This window comes from Patiria miniata, unplaced genomic scaffold (genome assembly GCF_015706575.1).
Source record: "Patiria miniata isolate m_02_andy unplaced genomic scaffold, ASM1570657v1 HiC_scaffold_5, whole genome shotgun sequence".
Classification (NCBI taxonomy): Eukaryota; Metazoa; Echinodermata; class Asteroidea; order Valvatida; family Asterinidae; genus Patiria; species Patiria miniata.
This window is the reverse complement of record NW_024037072.1, coordinates 41,615,963-41,631,303: the sequence shown is the minus strand read 5'-3', so window position 1 is coordinate 41,631,303 and position 15,341 is coordinate 41,615,963. Positions and strand designations below refer to the sequence as shown.

At 38.6% G+C, this 15,341-nt stretch overlaps 3 long non-coding RNA genes across 3 annotated transcripts; all 3 read left to right on the top strand.

Annotated features, from left to right (window-relative positions):
- The first annotated feature begins 2,471 nt into the window (after positions 1-2,471).
- LOC119741894 lies at positions 2,472-3,741 on the top strand. The gene is made up of 3 exons (XR_005272787.1): positions 2,472-3,080; positions 3,285-3,415; positions 3,577-3,741. It is a non-coding gene; the product is annotated as an uncharacterized LOC119741894 (long non-coding RNA).
- A 3,466-nt stretch (positions 3,742-7,207) lies between these two features.
- On the top strand, positions 7,208-8,373 carry LOC119741893. Its single transcript, XR_005272786.1, has 2 exons — positions 7,208-8,053; positions 8,209-8,373. It is a non-coding gene; the product is annotated as an uncharacterized LOC119741893 (long non-coding RNA).
- An 873-nt stretch (positions 8,374-9,246) lies between these two features.
- Positions 9,247-10,589, top strand: LOC119741892. Its single transcript, XR_005272785.1, has 3 exons — positions 9,247-9,337; positions 9,466-9,671; positions 9,799-10,589. It is a non-coding gene; the product is annotated as an uncharacterized LOC119741892 (long non-coding RNA).
- The last annotated feature ends 4,752 nt before the right edge of the window (positions 10,590-15,341 follow it).

Here is a 15,341-nt window from a genome sequence, read left to right as displayed (position 1 = left end):
AAAAACAATGAAAATGTGTGATTTTCTTATCCCTACAAATATTTTCTTTTTAAAAATCGGTTACGGAAATACCCAAATTAAAGTGGCGAAATTTACAATGACAAAAAGTACGGCAAAAACCAACAGCCGCGTCGAAAGAGTTGTACTTGAAATCGATGTTAATTTCCTGATATTATTGGCCTATAAAAATGACGGAAATTTGATAAAAATCTAATCGGCTTCAAATAGTCGGAAAACGAATTTTTGCAAAACGGTGGGAAAACGACAGCAACAAAACAACACATCTTCGAGAAGTTTGGCTACAAAGAAAACTAATTGCAAACACCGAGGTATGAATCTGAGTTAGTGAAATCAACAACAAAAATGTGTGGGGGGAATGCTGTCAGACGTGCGACATGTTTATGGTCGCATGCGACATTTCTTCATGTTGTAACTTTCAAACTTCATATTCATCTTTTTTGTAAGTCCGATATAGAAAGATCGGCAGGGACTTTAAGGATAAAGTGTACTTTATCCTACTTATTTGGTTTTGACCTGTGATAATGCAAGTCCGATCATCAAGCATCGGCTTAGAATGAGGTTTGACATCAGTGTTGTTTTATTCAAGGATCAGAACAGAATCGTACGGCCAAAATAACAGCGCTGTGGTATTGAGTTAGCAATGACCTGCAATCATTGATAGTTTTAATATCATCGGGTCATGACTTCGCAATCAAATATTGATTTGTGCGGCTATGAACATACCGCACTTACCGTAATTTCCAAAGAAGTGAGACACGCTACACGTGTAGAGTCGCCTTGTGTTTAGAGTCACATAATAACACATTTCATTTTAGTGTTGTAATTAGGGCCGACGATGTAACTCTCCTTCCACCGTATGTTTAACGTAAGTCCGATTTGGAAGGAATCGGCAAGGATAAAGATTGCATCTTGAAATCTTAAAGTCATGTGAATTTCTTGCATGTTCGTTGGTGAGTTATTATGCGGTTTCCGAGGCAACCTGCACTTGTCGGCGTCGACACACATTTTTGTGTGCAGTGAAACGAATAATGTAGTGTGTTTTCAAAAGCAAAAATTGAAAAATTGAAGTAAACTTTGTAAGTATGCGGGTACAATCGTTATTTTCCACAGGGTGGTTAACCATGACAGCTACAGGTAAGCTGATAGATAGTCATTGGATGTACATTGTATAGTAATGTTTCACCTCAGTAACGTCATGTTACTGAAGTAACCAGCCTGGCCCCGTGTTTTCTTACCCCTGTTTACTGAGGAAAGACGTGCAGCTTTCATCGAAGAAAATGAGGATCTATAAGTGGAGATAGGATCCTGCTACGAAAATTGAAAACAAAATAATATTCATATCGGTCTGAAATCACATTGTATGTGGAAAATTCTTTTCGTAGAAATACTACTCCGCCTCCAACAGAGGCTTTAAAAATGACGAGACCGACACCAAAAATCGAAGCGGCAAAAATGTTCAGCGACCATGACATGGAAAAAGAAATATCTAAAAAAAAATACAAAATTAAAACAATCGACGCTAGTGAGATAAATTATACTCGAGAACAGTGTTATTTCGTACATACAAATAAATAAACAAAAATCGGTTACGGAAATACCCAAATCAAAGTGGCGAAAATTAAAAGTACGAAAATTACAGGTAAAAAAAATTGACAGCGGCGGTGAAAGAAGAGTACTTGAAATCTGTGTTAATTTAATATAAAAATAGAAATGACCGAAATTTTAATGAACATCTAATCGGCTTCAACAAATGGTCGGAAAGCGAATTTTGAAAACGTAAACGGTGCGAAAAACGACAGCAACAAAACAATTAAAATGGCAGAAATTGCGGGAGCAAAAAATAATCACCATCTCGAAACAAAGACAAATGTTAAAGTGACGGAATTTACGGCAATTACAGCGACATTAAAAACAATCTTCCCGCAGAACTACACATCATAAAGGTACATTCGGCTTAAAAATAACGGAAATTGTTGCACACTTTCGAGAAGTTTGCCTACGAAGAAAACGAATAGCAAAAACCGAGGTATGCATCTGTGTATGTCAAACTTCGTAAAATCAACAACAAAAATGTGTAGGGGTATGCTGTCAGACGTGCGACATGTTTATAGTCGCATGCGACATTTCCTTCATGCTGTAACTTGTCCAATTTCATGTTCATCATTTTGTTAGTCCAATTTGGAAAGATCTTTTGGTAGTCTTGCTTTGACCTTCGATAACGTAAGGCATAACATCAAGAATCGGCTGGGATGAGACTTAAAATTAGGGCTGTTGTACTCAACGAGGAAAAAGCTCAGACTCTTCGGCCAAAATAACAGCGCTGCGGTAGTGAAAGAGATAGCTAAATCCTGGGATCAGTTTTAATATTATCATTGGTATTGAACTTTCACAATCAAATCTTTGTGCGGATATGTGAATACACACTTACCGTAATTTAAAGAGAAGATATCTTAAGACATGCGACAGGTGTTTAGTCGCTGCAATACTTATTTCCTTATTTCCTTCCGCCGTATGTTTAATGTAAGTCCGATTTGGAAGGGATCGGCAATGATTAAGATGGTATTTTGTCGCTTCTAAGTCATGTGAATTTCTTTACTGTTCGTTTATAGTGCGTGAGTTATATGCGGTTTCCAAGGCAACCTGCCATTATCAGCGTCAGCACATGTCTGTGCATTCTGACAAATATTCATGTCTGTTTGAAAAGAAACATTCTACCCATTGGGTAGAATCGTTTAGTTTCCATTGGGTCATAACCATGACCTGGTTAGGTAGGCTTAGACATAATTATTGGAATGTTTCACTTAGTAACAAATGGGCTAGGCCCAGTGTTTTCTTACCCCTGTTCACTTAGAAAAGAGTTGCAGCTTTCATCAAAGAATCTGATGATCTAAAAGTTGAGACTAACTGGATGAGCTAGGCTGCTTTGTCTGGACGAAAATGAACCCTCCAAGGCTCCAACAGCCTCATCACACAGAAACTCGAGGAACCGGAAGCAGGGAGGAGGACCGACAGATGAACGGATGACCTGCTTGCCGGGCTTCTCATTACTGATTCTTGAGGTTAGTTTAGACGTACTTAAAACTGAACAGGAGCAAGCAAGTCACAGAAACTAATCAAAATGGGTGATCTGGCTGTCTTTTATGTAATCGTGGTGTTGCTTTGTGGGGTGAAATCAAAGTTTTCTTTCCCTCTCTAGCCCTACCTTGCACAATATTTCTAAATAATAATTCAGATATTTCCTTTCGTTATTTGAATCCATTTAGAGAAACGAGGACCACTAACTGAAGAGGAAATTGCTCTACTGAGATGAGGATGAGCCTGCCTCAAGCCGTCGTAAGCTGGGAGGACCGACGGTTCACTGACTGTGCTGGGCTGGTCATTGCTGATTCATGAGGTGAGTTTACTTTGAAAACGAAAAGAGACGGGATATGTAAACTTGAATTTGCTATTCCTTTGATACCATGTAAGTCACTCCTATACAATACGCGGTGCTTGATTTCCTCTTTAAATATAAATTCTAAATTTGGCTTGTTTACTTTCTTTGTTATGTTTTAGAAGATGAGTACCACCAAGCTTGGACGAGACTGGACAATGACGAAGCTGTATCTGGACAAGGAAACCTTCACAATTAACTTGCAGAATATTGGATCAGAAATCAGACTGCATTTTTTGCAAAGTCAGTAATATAAAACATAAAAACGACGAAAATACGACTTTTTACGCCAAATTTACAGCTATATTGGAGGAAATAACTGAAATCAGTGTATTTCTTACCGTTACTGCGTTACTTACCCGAAATATTTGACTACGTGTGTTATGTGACGAAAATTTTTAAACAAAAATGAAATCGGTGCAAAATAAATTACTGCGAAAGTCACATCGTACGAGGATTTTCTTCTCGCAGAAATCTGCTTCCTACAGGTGGCTTGGAAAATGAAGAAAAATCAATGCGGCAAGAAATTAAAGCAACGAAACATACGGCCAAAAGAAAATCACAGCGCTATTGAGAGAATAATACCTGATTTCAGTGTTATTATTCTTACCTACAAAGTAAAAAAAAAAATCAGTTGCGAAAATAACGAAATTAAAGCGACGAAAATTACGGCAATGAACCTAACAGTGGTCGAGAAAGAAATTTATACTTGAAAATCGGTGTAAATTTTTGAAACTTCGATGTCATGCGAAAAAAAAATGGCTACAGAAAAGTGACTGAAATTATGATGAAACAATCCTGAAGTTATGATGGGCAGCAACTACCGGTACTACACTGCTTCAAAAAGTCGGAAAGCGAATTTTGGCCAAACGGCGTGAAAAATGACGGCAGCAAACAAAATTAAATATGACGGAAACTACGGAAAACATCACATCATTATGACCATATCGAACAAGAGCATGACCGACTTTCAATTACATCGGTATTTTAAGGCATTTTTCCCCGCTGATCTGCACCACATTTTTAAAGTATATTTGTCAGCGAAATAAAGAAAATTAGTGACATCGTCGAGAAGTTTGCCTTCAAAAGACCTAACTTCAAAAGACCTCACTTAATGTGACAAACAAATCGATTTAGGAAAATGGCCGACTTACGTATAAGACGTGCGGCATTTCTTCGTGTTCTTGTAATTGTTTCAATGTTCATCTACATCATTTGTGTAAGGCCGATTTAAAAAATCGGCAGAGATACATGTTTTCATCAAGTCTATTGTATTTGGTTGTCTTACGTTGACATTATTTTGATAACGTTAAGCCGGCCATCAAGCATCGGCTTGGAATGAGACTTGATCTCAGTGCTGATGTATTCAGCGGGAAAAAACTCGGAAACTAACTGCCAGAATAGCAGCGCTGTGGTAGTGAGTTAAAGCTGCAGGTTAAAGACTAGTAATTAGTGATATTTTTAATATCATGGGTTTATGACATTGACAATCAAATGGGTGTGTGGCTATGAGTATACCACACTTGGGCCTATACGTGATTTCCTAAGAAAGTATTAAGACACCGACACGTTTACGGTCGCATGAAATAACATTATCATTTTTGTCTAGTGTTACTGGGGTTTTTTTGTAATTAGGGCCTATAACCTCCTTCCGCCGTATATGTTTTATGTAAGTCCGATTTGGAAGGGATCGGCAAGGATAAAGATGACATTTTGTCATCTAAAGGTCATGTGAATTTCTTTAATGTTCGTGTGCAAGTTACATGCGGTTTCCAAGGCAACCCTGCCATTATTAGCGTTGGCACATATTTTGTGTGCATTGAAATGAATAATTAGTCTGTGTTTGCAATTAATAATGAAAACATTGACGTAAACATTGTAACCATAGAATCGTTGGTTTCCATCGGGGTCAAAATCATGACCAGGTTACAGGTAATCTTAAACATAGATGCATTGTAATTTTGTCACTTCAATAACAAAATTTGGCTTGACCCATGGATTTCGCACCCCTGTACACTTGGAAAGATTGGCAGCCTTCATAGAATATAAGGATGTGAAAGTTAAGTGGAGACAGACTAGGCGAGGAGGCTGCTAATTTCCCAACTTCGGCACTATGCAAAATGTGGCCACTGAGCTACAGAAAAAAACTGACGGAAATTATGATAACATCTCATCGGCAGCGAATCGGAAAACTAATTTGGAAAAACCGTGGGAAAAATGACAACAGCAAAACAATAAAACGGCGGAAATTACGGCAAAATTATGGCAAAATTTCCAGCGGTGTTAAAAAAGAAATGAATAATCGCCGTGTCGAACCAAAAAATATTGGACAAAAAATAAAGAAAAAAATCAAGTCGGTCTAAAATCACATCGTGTGTGCATAAATTCTTTTCGTAGAAATACTACTTCGCCTCCAACAGATGGCTATGAAAATGACGAAAATTACATCAAAATCAAAGCGGTAAAAACCGTTCAGTCACAATATAGGCGAGGAGGCTTATTTCCCAACTTCGACACTATGCAAATGTGGCCATGCTACAGAAAAAACTGACGGAAATTATGATAAAAGCTGATCGGCAGCGGATCGGTAAGCAACTGCAACACGGAAAACTAAAACGGAAAACTAAGTCGGAAAACTAAAACGGTGGGAAATGACAACAGCAAAAAAATAAAACGGCGAAAATTACCGCAAAATTACGGCCAAATTACGGCAAAATTTACAGCGGTGTTAAAAAAAGGAATGAATAATCGCCATGTCGAACAAAAAATATTTGACGAAAATTGAAGAAAATGTCAAGTCGGCCTAAAATCACATCGTATGTGGACAAATTCTTTTGTATAAATACATGTACTACTTCGCCTCCAACAGATGGCTATGAAATGACGAGAATTACATCCAAAATCGAAGCGGCAAAAACGTTCAGTCACAAATATATTTCCCAACTTCAACACTATGCAAAATGTGGCCACTGAGCTACAGAAAAAAAATGACGGAAATTATGATAACATCTTATCGGCAGCGGATCGATAGCAACTGCAACACAGATTAAAAAAAAGACGGAAAATTACAGCAAAACAAATAAAACAGCGGAAATTACGGCAAAATTACGGCCAAATGTACAGCAGTGTTAAAAAAGAAATTAATAATCGTATGTCGAACAAAAAAATATTTGACGAAAATTGAGAAAAAAAAATCAAGTCGGTCTAAATCACATTGTATATGGATAAATTCAACTCCATATGTATATGGATAAATTCAACTCCAACAGATTGCTATGAACATGACGAAAATTACATCAAAAATAGGCGAGGAGGCTGCTTATTTCCCAGCTTCGACACTGTGCAAAATTTGGCCATGCCACAGAAAAAACTGACGGAAATTATGATAAAATCTTATCGGCAGCGGATCGGTAGCAACTGCAACACCGCCAGCCTCAAAGAAAGTCGGAAAACTAATTTTGGGAAAACGGTGGGGAAAATGACAACAGCAAAACAAATAAAACAGCGGAAATAACGGCAAAATTTACAGCAGTGCTAAAAAAGAAATTAATAATCGGCATGTCGAAAAACAAATATTTGACGAAAATTGAAAAAAAAAAATCAAGTCGGTCTAAAATCACATCTTACGTGGATAAATTCTTTCGTAGAAATACTACTCCGCCTCCAACAGATGGCTATGAAAATGACGAAAATCGAAGCGGCAAAAACCGTTCAGTCACAAATATAGGCGAGGAGGCTGCTCATTTCCAACTTCGACACTATGCAAAATGTGGCCACTGAGCTACAGAAAAACTGACGGAAATTGTGATAAAATCTTATAAGCAGCGGATCGGTAGCAACTGCAACACCGCTAGCTTCAAAAAAAAGTCGGAAAATTAAATTTTGGAAAACGGTGGGGAAAACGAAAACAGTAAAACAAATAAAACAGCGGAAAATACGGCCAAATTACCGCCAAATTACGGTAAAATTTACAGCGGTATTAAAAAAATTAATAAATAAATAATCGCCATGTCGAACAAAAAAGTCGGTGAACAAAATGACTGGATTTACGGTAACTATACATCGTCATTTTTAAGACGGTAATTCTTTTTTCCGCAGAACTATTTACGTGTGCAGGATGCATTAGGAAAGAATACTGCATTAGTGTCGACACATTTTGTACATTATGGGCGGCACGTTGTGTGTGCATTACAACAAAATAATCGTCTGTTTTTAAAAGAAAATCATGGAAAACATTGAAATAAACATGCATGGTAAACACGGGTAAAATCATTAATTTCAAAGGTTTCAGGTAAGCTTATATATTAAACATAGTTATTGGCTGCATTGGAATGTTTCTCTTCAGTAACAAACGGGCTAGGCCCAGTGTTTTCGTACCCCAGTTCACTTAGGAAAGAGTTGCAGCTTTCATCGGAGAAATATGAGGATCTAAAAGTGGAGACAGACTGAATGAGCTAGGCTGCTTTGTCTGGACGAATAGGACCCTCCAAGGCTCCAACAGCCTCATCACACAGAAACTCCAGGAACCGGAAGCAGGGAGGAGGACCCACAGATGAACGGATGACCTGCTTGCTGGGCTTCCCATTACTGATTCTTGAGGTTAGTTTACAATCAAATAAACTTGAGCAAGTCGAATCAAAATGGGTGAACTTGAGCTCTTTTGATGTTTTTTTTTCCCACAAAGAAAGAGTATTTGGGGTGGAACATGCTTTGTTGGATTAATTCAAGGTTTCTTTCCCCTTTCTATACTTTAGAAGAGTACCGACAGACATGCATATAGAACTGGCTGGATGACGAGGTTGCTTCAGTCGGTGAGGATGAGATCATCCATGCAGACAAAACCTAGGAACCGGAAGCAGGGAGGAGGACCGACAGATGAACAGATGACCTGCTTGCTGGGCTTCACATTACTGATTCTTGAGGTTAGTTTATAATCAAATAAACTTGAGCAAGTCGAATCAAAATGGGTGAACTTGATCTCTTTTGATGTTTTTTTTCCCACAAAGAAAGAGTTTTGGTTGTGGAAACATGCTTTGTTGGATTAATTCAAGGTTCTTTCCCCTTTCTATACTTTAGAAAAGGAGTACCGACATACATGCATAGAACTGGCTGGATGACGAAGCTGCTTCAGTCCGTGAGGATGAGATCATCCATGCAGACAAAACCTAGGAACCGAAGCAGGGAGGAGGACCGACAGATGAACGGATGACCTGCTTGCTGGGCTTTCCATTACTGATTCTTGAGGTTAGTTTATAATCAAATAAACTTGAGCAAGTCGAATCAAAATGGGTGATCTTAAGCTCTTTTGATGTGTTTTCCACAAAGAAAGAGTATTGGTGGTGGAGCATTGCTTTGTTGGGTTAATTCAAACTGTCTTTCCCCTGTCTATACTTTAGAAAGGGAGCATGGATGACGAGTCTGCTTCAGTCGGTGTGGATGAGAGGATAAGACCCCAATTTCAAAAACATCATCCATGCAGACAAAACCTAGGAACCAGAAGCAGGGAGGAGGACCGACAGATGAACTGATGCCCTGCTTGCTGGCTTCCCATTACTGATTCTTGAGGTTAGTTTATAATCAAATACACCTGATAAGTCGAATCAAAATGGGTGATCTTGAGCTATTTTGTTGTTTTTCCACAGAGAAAGAGAATTGGTGGTGGAGCATTGGTTTGTTGGATAATTCAAACTTTCTTTCCCTTTCTATACTTTAGAAACGGGAGCACTGATGGATGGCTGACGAGGCTGCTACAGTCGGTGTGGATGAGAGGACATGACCCAATTTCAAAACATCATCCATGCTGACAAAACCAAGGAACCGGAAGCAAGGAGGAGGACCCACTGATGACCCTGCTTGCTGGGCTTCCCATTACTGCTTCCCGAGGTGAATTTACTCTTGCAAGGAAAAGAAATTAATCTCATAAGACTAATCACCTGACAATTCTTGATGTGTTGTCGCTTAAAACGAGTGCAAACTTAGGTCGTTATTTTTGTTTTGTTTAAATCATAAAGGACCTTCTGCAACTGAACCAGATGGATTCTGCAACTGGATGTAACATGCTTGACATAGAAGAGAGTCTTACATGTTGACTTTAAGAGGATGAAGCTTCTCCACAAATGAATGCCGAGGAACCAGAAGCTGGGAGGTCCGACAGATGACCGACCCTCCTTGCTTAGTAAGACATTACTAATTCTTGAGGTGCAAGAAAGAGACCAAGGTATGAGGAGTTCAATTTGTTTTCCTTTGATACTTTGTCCCCCTACAAAGTATACAATGCTTGATTCCCTCTGTAAATATAAGTTCTAACGTTTGTTTGCCTGCTTATGCTGTTTGTCATGTTTTAGAACATGAGGACCACCAAGCTTGGATGAGACTGGACAATGACGAAGCTGATCTCTTATGGACAAGGATGGTCTCATCAGAAACCAAGAACCGGAAGAAAGAAGGAAGGAAGACCAACAGATGAACTGATGACCCTGTTTTCTGCGCTTGCCTTTACCAATTCCTTAAGTTAGTTTTACTCAAGGAACAAGGAAGAATAAAAAGTAAAATTTAGAGGAAGTCTCATTTACAGTGAACATTTTGCGTGTTGGCGGTAGTGCTAAAGCCCCATGCCAATTTGCCAATGAAACAAAAACACTGTTGCCATTTAACTTGATAGGGCATTTCTTTTCTTCAAAGATAACTAATTTAAGTAAATACAAGAGTTTTAAACACTTCCCAAAAAATTAGGATGTTTGAGAAATTTACAAATTTAAGATGTCCATGTAACTAAAATGGGTTATTTTCTTTACAATTTTAAATCGATTAGAAAAACTCAAGAATTTTATACATTTTGAAAATTAAAGAATCACTGGGAATTGTTAAGGAATTTCTATGTACCAATATGTTGGAAAATTTAAGGACTGTTGAAGACCTCTCCCCCTCACTTTTATTTCACCTACCTTAAAAAGTTTAAATGGTTCTTCTTTTTTCCCCTCGGAAAACTCCTTAATGCATTGCAACAGGTTACTGGCACTCAGATTACATTGTGTATATCCTTTTGTATTGTCTGTTTAATTGCACGTTTTCACTACTAACTTATTTTATTTTGTTTTGTTCACTTGGTGTATTTTGGTGGCTTTGCATGTCTTTTTATTTTACTTGTTAAATTAACCCACAAAAGGATAAACGCAATGTATACCGAGTGCTGAACTTGCCTCACCAAAAATTGTGTTCACATAATAGCCAAATTAAATAAGATAAAAAGTGCTGAAAATATTTCAAAACATGATCTCTTTAAGTATCTAATTTTTTAAAGTGTGGGGGTGGGGGGGGGGAGAGATATCCCCTAGCTTTTATGTTCCTTTTTGGGTTAAACAGATCAGGTGCCATTTTAATTGGTTTTTGGAAGCCAATAGGCCTATAGGAGCATCTTATAATAATTATTTCGATTTGTTTGGAAGCAACTAAGTACGGACATTACTTGAATAAAACATTTGGGTACGCCAACAATTCTGATAGTTGAATGCTAAGACTTAAATAAAGCTTTTAATACAAACAAAAAAAATAGAAAAAAAAAATATTAGATGGTATTAAAGCTGGTCCTTTTTTTGTGAATTAACAAATTAAACAATCTGAAATAGTTTTTGTGGAAAATTGTGAATTTTTAATTTCTCAAACTGTTTCCTCATCTGGAATTCGTTATCAGTATTTGTTTTGTAAGGAATTTGTTTAAAAACAATTTGTATGTCAATCAGGTGAAAAGAATAAAAACTGAATGAAATGAGACCATTAATAATCCTCAGTAGATTGTCATTTGTTTTTGTCTGTAATTTTTTGTATTTTTATTTCAGTGGTTGGGGAGGTCAAGCTATTACTACAAACGTAAAAAAAAAAAAACTGACATAACATTTTTAAATATGGCAACTGGAGACGGGGTGCGCACATGATATGATATAAAGGGAAGATAGAATACACTCTAAGACAAGAAACAATTCTTTCGGCTCCACCTATAATATTTATTATTATAGTGGTGTTCCCTTATGTGGCGCACTTCAACACTTCCGTCGACTGTGCCGTGAAATTTAGTCCAAAATTCAAAAACAGTGGCGTCCGGAAATTGGGCACAAATTCGGCCGAGTGTTCCCTTCCGTGGCGCACTTGTACAAATCTCGGGAAATCCCATGTTAACAGTTTAGATCTTTTGTTATCGTTGATAAATTCTGATAAATCATTATCTTCACTCGCATACCCAAGTACAAAATTGTCAGAAAATTATTTTTCTTATTTTGTTGGGGCGCATTTTGAAAGGTTTCATTGTGCACTTCTAAATAAAATTAAACAATCACGCCAAAATAGAATATCTCTGGAACTTTGTAGCAGCCATACATGTGAACTCAAAATTTATGAACGGGAATGTTTAGGCCTAGAGCGGGATGAAATTACACTGACTTTGAAATTTGTGGTAAAAAGTTTGGTCTAGCAAGGTACTTGAGGCGTAAAATCAAAGTGAGCCACATCAGGGGCCACGCCCTGTTAGGGTATATTCCTTCCTCCATGGGTACATCAACAATACTATGAAGCTTGTCCGGAGATTATTGCCCCCCCCCCCCCCCCCGACTGGTATTGCTCGGATATGGCGTTGCCCCAGACAGTTTCTCCTTGGCAATAGTCCTCTATATATTTTTAATATCTGTCACCTACCACTTTCAGATATCTACGAGTACTTCAACGGGTACAATAAATAGAGGGCGCCATATAGCTTAAACGGCCCCTACTCGACTGTCACAATAATTAATAGAGGGCGCTATAACACTTTAACTGAAGTAAAGTTGAAGAGCGTAATTTAAATATATTATCGCTTTTGCTCTTTTTGAAAACGACTAGACTCTTGTCGATCTATTAATTGTCATGCCAACGACCGTGAGAAAATGGCGGTCGCATATCGGCTAATATTAATAATACTGATTGTGTGGTTTAGGACACCTTACATAATCGCCATTATTACTGTACAACAACTCGGGCGATAAAAGTGAGAGAATCGTAAACTTCACATGGTCAACATGTCATGGAAAACTATGCATTAAAAGTAGCACTCACACTAGTCACAGTTTTTTGGGTTTTTTGCCATTTTTGTTGATACAGTTGCTCTCTTCTGCACTATGCTATTACTAATGGCTATTATGCGCCTATCAATTATTGTTTCCCCCACCCCTCCTCCCCCACCCGGGCTGCCCCACCCAAGACGTTGGGATTGTCACTTTTGAAGTGACAAAATCCCCACCCCTCGGGCAAAATTTAAGTGACAATCCCCGACCATGCCCCGACATACATACGTGGGGCGTACTAGTAAATGCGTTTCCATGTAGCACGCCAATGGTAACAACAGTGACCAAAATCCCCACCCAGGGACATGAAAAACGTGACCAAATCCCAACATCGGACCTGCATGGGGCTGCGGGGGGGGGGGGATTTTTTTAACCAGTTATCCTGAATTGTCGACTAGACTATACTAGTCCAACCATCATCGACCTGCGTGCGTTCGATCAGGGTTAGTCGAACTATCAGACGGTGGTCCTTTATCGAACTTGCCATTAATAAAATAAGATAGAGGGCGTCATAACACTTCAACGGCCCCTCTTCAAAAATGCTTCAATAACATAGAGGGCGCTTTATCACTTCAGCCCTTCGGGTTACATGTCCAACACTTATCTTCCCCCAGGCTAATCACATTATTTTTGGGTGCTTCATTATAAAACTATTTCTGTTAGGTATTTTGTTGCTACATTAACTAAAATATATTATGCAAATCCAACAGAAACTTTAAACGAAAGCAGAGGCTGTCAATAGGGCATTAATTTGCAGTAGGTCTAGGTGGACGTGAAACAGTCGAAGCTGAAGGTAAAAGCAACTAAAACAAAAGAAATTTGAGAAATACTTGCCGAATTGAAGTCTACATTAAAGTCCTGTTCAATAGAGATTATAGAGTTTAATAACTACCAAATTAACTCGAATGTTGCCTGTTCATGCTTGTCGACTATATCACTGTTAGACTTTTAACTTAAAAATGGATTCGAATGTCCAATTTCAAAGGGGGAAAAAAACAGGCAACCAACTCAGTAAAAATGCCATCTCGGGAGAAAAAGGCCCGCACACACGCGTATTATTCCTTGAAGATGATCTAGGCCTACTAAAACAACAGAGCAAGGAACAGATGCTCTGCAAATGTTACAGATTGCTTCAAATGAGCAGGAAAGGCACGATAAATTCTCATTGGAATGAAAAGAAAATTGATCGGCCAATATCTATAACAAACCTACTGAATATAGAGCGGAAATGCTAATCGTCAATATTAAAAAAAACACTAAAATAACAGAACTAACTTCCGTATCCTTCACCCCGATCACCAGTTAATGTGTTATGGTACCCTCTGTATAATCTGCAGAAGTACGAAGAGCTGGCGGGACTAGCTGGAAACTAGTCTAAGCTCAGACCGTTCAAGTGAAATGGCGCCCTCTATTTTATCTGTACCATTTGAAGCGGGGCGTGGGATTCGCTCGTACCCCCCGCCCGCCCGGGGGGGGGGGGGGACTAGCGAAGGCGTGGGAGAGACCGTTAAAGTAGATTAGCGCCCTCTATTTTTAGGTAAAGTTTGAATGGGACCGTTAAAGTGAAATGGCGCCCTCTATTTTATCTGTAACGTTTTTAATGTGATCAGAAGCGTGAGAGAGACCGCTAAACTAAAATAGCGCCCTCTATGTTTCCTGTAATGTTTGAAATGGGACCGTTAAAGTGAAATGGCGCCCCCTATTTAATCTGTATCGTTTAAAGCGAAAAGAGATTGATAAAGTGAAAAAGCGCCCTCTCAATATCCTCCCCCTCCAAATTTTTTTTCGCGATTATCATTAACAAATGCAGTCCAAACCAACGAGTCCGTGCCAAAATTCGAGTACAAGAATCAAGTTCGGGCCAAGTCCAAATAAATTTTGAGTACTGATATTCGAGTACGGGCCGAGAACTTGCGTGTATTTGCGTGTACTCGAGTTGTACTCGAGTACGAGTACGAGTACTCCAACACTGATGTTTATTAAACGTATGTAGTATTATTGCATTGAACCTGTTTCAATTTAATTGATTGCATTAAGATACATATAAGTACGTAAAATGTGTTAGCGTTGCAAATCACTGTTATCAACAGTTAATAACAGTTGATAATTTTATAAACTCATTTCCAGGTCGCCCTTGTCTTTGCATTATTTGGGACCACTCGGGTCGCGTGGTCTTAAAGTAGGGAACCTGTAGGGACTAGGGAGACCGAGTGCGCCCACAGTTTCTGTATGCCTAAAAGTTTTGCAAGTGATTTGCATGTTTCCATTAAACACTAAGGGCAACCTGTCTCAGGATGCAGTGCACTAATTCAAGTGAGAATTCCTACGGGAGCTCATTAGCATAAAAAGTGCCACCCCCCCCAAAAAAAAAACTTCTTTTGAAAAAGGAGACACAGTTTGGCTTTAAAAACAGTGGAATTGTGTAAATATAGCCAAGGATCAACTCCCTGTTTTGGGGCTTCCATCTGAGGGCAGGCTTGATAAAATCACGGTTGAAAACGGGTCCTATTTGCCTGAGAAAGTGGAAGGATGCCACTTGTAAAAATGGCTACATGCAGGTTGGGAACTGTCACTTTTCGGGAGGTGATTTTGTTTTGGTGTGAATATGCAATTGGCTAGTCAACCCAAAATGGAAAAGAAATGAAAACATGAAGGACAAGACAATAATGAAATTTTTGTTTGAGAAATCCCAGTGATAACGACTTGCATTTTATTTGGCCCTGAACTTTGTTGATTTTACACTGTTTTTCAATGGGCTTGTACAGGCCTTATATTATTTTCTGAAGTTTCCTAGTTGA